This window comes from Gymnodraco acuticeps, unplaced genomic scaffold (assembly GCF_902827175.1).
Source record: "Gymnodraco acuticeps unplaced genomic scaffold, fGymAcu1.1, whole genome shotgun sequence".
In the NCBI taxonomy this organism is placed as follows: Eukaryota; Metazoa; Chordata; class Actinopteri; order Perciformes; family Bathydraconidae; genus Gymnodraco; species Gymnodraco acuticeps.
In genome coordinates, this window is record NW_022990565.1 from 1460316 (window position 1) to 1463735 (window position 3420).

Below are 3420 nucleotides of genomic sequence, written 5' to 3' on the forward strand. Positions count from 1 at the left end.
CACGAGCCTTCTCTGGAAGTCTCCGATCCCGGTTCGGCTCCCCACAGAGGCAGACTTCCTCATCGCTCGGCTCCTGCAGCAGGGCTTTCCCACAGCCCCAGGCCTCACTCTCTCTCAGCTGCGAGAGCTCTCGGACCAGTTCTCCAGCGTAGCTCCCCAGTCCGGGGCAGCAGCTCCACTCAGCTCCCCAGAGAGCAGGACGAGGCCGCAGCCGCGGAGGTAAAAAAGGGCAGGAAGTCGAGCCCTCCAGGATCCCGTCCCCCTCCAAAAATCCACCCCTTCTCAGGCTCGCCAGGCAGGGAGTGTCACACCCCTTAGGAGAGTAGCGCGGCCGGCTCCCTGCAATCCCTGGCTAGCTCCATGATAGCTATCGATGCTCGCCTCCAGGCTCTGGAAGACTCCGCCACAGGAGCTTCAACTTCCGTCGCACTCAGGTACTAGTTTTAACGAAAATGTTTGCACTCACCCTTACACAGGGTTGGGTTGTAACGGAATACATGTAACGGTGTTACGTAATCAGAAAGAAAAAAAAACCCAGTATATTCAGCTGGTGTTACATTTGAAAACGAGTAATCTGAGTGCAGTTACTTTCGTAAACCTGAAGTGAATACTTATTGGAATTATTGATGGAAAGTTTCTTCACAATATGTAATATTCATTACCGGCAGAACGGTGTGCACAGCGCTGCAGCGTATCTGCGAGCGAGAGATGCAGCGTGTCCTTGAGGCCCCGCCCCGCACGCAGATGAGAGAGAGTTATCTTTCAAAACATATTGGAAGGTAGAAACGGAGATGTTTAGATAAAACGTGGAAGATAACGTTTATGTAGCATTTATTTATTGTCGAAATGATGACATTTATAACGGGATCAAATCTAACTGAATGGCCTGCTGCTGCCGAATGCATGGGGCAAGTAACTGGGAAAAGTTTTAAAAGTTATTACATCGTTTCAGATAATAAATAATAATGATAATGCATTCTATTTAGGGGCGCCTTTCAAAGCACCCAAGGACACCTTACAATGCATAAACTATTCCAAGGAAAGGTTTTAAGACAGTACAAAGAATGCAGTCCGGGTGAGTTTTTCTTTTTATGTGCGGTGCAGATGAGAGCGCTGTCCAGAATGACACTAACATGTTGTGTTTGTGCTCTTCATAAGCCATTAAAACAGTAAAATACGTGTCTCCCGTTCACCAAAACATACCCATCTGTTATGGAAAAGAAAGTATTCTAAAGAGAAAGAAGAGGAGGAAAGAGAAGAAAGGAAGTATTCTAAAAGTAATCTGCCACCGGTACCGGCGGGATTGTGGTTAGTTTCTGATGCGCAGAAGAAAAATCTGGCCCACCCTATATTTTTACAGGCCCACCCTAAAGTACATTTCTGCCTACGCTACTGGTCCGCACAGCAGCAACAACCAATCACATGAATCTCTTGCCCCCGACACACAAAGCAATAGCAATGTTAAAACTAAGTAAACTGGAAGAAAGAAAAAAAAAAATCCCCAACAGGCGAAAACCTACCAGTTTCACCCACTGTCTCTGCCACCTCCCTCCATGCCTCGCTCCTCTGGTTTGTATCCCGGTAGATGAACAGAGACTGATCATACAGCACCGGGTGATTCACTACCGCTATAATGAATTTTCCCTCACATTTTTGGAATATGAGGAATGACCTGCGTAGTCTCTCCCAGCATACACACGGTCTGATTGGCTAGCGCTTGTACTGGCAGATTTGCATAAACGGGATTTCATTGGCTGACGCTCCTGCCAAGGCGCCAAAAGTTGAACATTGCTCAACTTTTTGAAGCGAGCAACGCCAGCAAACGCTCCACGTCGCTTCCCAAAATACAGTTCTGCTAAAAGTGACGTCACCCCATTCAAAGTGAATGGGCAGAAGCGTTTGGAAGCTGTAACGCACGCCATCGTGTGGACGGGCCGTCACAGTGGCTCTGCGCCAGAAACATCAAAAAATAAATAACTAAAAACATTCTGGAATATCACCCCTCCACTCCCATTAACATCCCTCAGCTAGCAGCTGCGCTATCTACTCACCCAGATTCCGTGTTTGTGGACTATCTCCTGTCAGGGCTCTCCCAAGGCTTCAGGGTAGGGGTCCTCCCATCTCCCACAGTGACTTTCGTAGCAAGAAACTTAGTCAGCCGCTAAAGAACCCAACATAGTTTCCCAGCTCATCGACAAAGAACTTCTCAAAGGATATATAATCGGCCCTTTTAGCTCCTCCCCCTTCTCAGTGTTCCGTTCCAATCCCATCGAAATAGCCACACGTAAATAAAAGGCTGATTTTCGATCTGTCCGCTCCCTGCTCCGGCCCATTCTGCAGCGTCAATAGCATCATCCCTCCAGATCAGTTCTCCCTTCACCATGCCTCAGTGGATAATGCAATAAAGATGATCAAGTTCACAGGGCACGGAGCTCGGCTCTCCAAAGCGGACATTACCGATGCCTTCAAATCATCCCCATTCATCCGTCTCAGTGGAACTTGTTCGGTATTAAGTGGGATTCCAAACTCTATCTTCGCCGTTCGCCTGACCTTCGGGTGCAGAAGCAGCCCCCGCATCTTCAATTCCTTCTCGGAAGCGCTCTATTGGATCCTGCTGAACATCGTCAGAATCCCCTCCGTCCTTCACCCACCGGACGACTTCCTCCCCATAAACCCGCCACAGGACAGCTCAGGGATCTCACTGGCCAAGCTTAAACACTGCTTCAGGAGTGAGGTGTCCCTCTCTCCAAAGAGAAAACGTTAGGTCCCGACACACGCTTAGAGTTCTTAGGCATCATCCTCGACTCCATAGACATGAAGGCGTCTCTCCCCTCCGACAAATTGCAGCGCATCCGGGACATCACCAAGTCATACTGCGAGAAACAAGTTATCACAAAACAACAGTTGCTCTCCCTTCTCGGACACCTCAACTTCGCCATGCACGTCATCCCCCAGGGGCGCTCGTTCATCTCACGCCTCCTGGACGCAGCGGTCGACAACCTCCATGACTGCGTTTTCTTAGACGAAGGCTGCCGCTCAGACCTACGGTTCTGGTCCCTCCTGCTCGCCCACTGGAACGGAGTTACTTTCTTTTACGATGGCCTCGTGCGTTCCTCTGACTCAATGAGGTTCTTCACGGATGCCGCCCATCCATGGGTTTTGGGGGTTTCTTCCAGGGAGAGTGGTTCGCAGGGTCATGGCCCCATCAATTTCTACCTCAAGCAAGTTCTCATTAAATCCGGCCTATCACCCATATCATACCCGGGGCATTCCTTCAGGATAGGTGCAGCCACCTCTGCTGCTAATCAAGGTGTCTCTACCTCATCCCTACAACAACTAGGACGGTGGTCCTCCTCCGCCTTCACAACCTTCATTCGTCCGGACATCAGCGCCGTACGGGCTTCCCAAAGATCTCTCAGA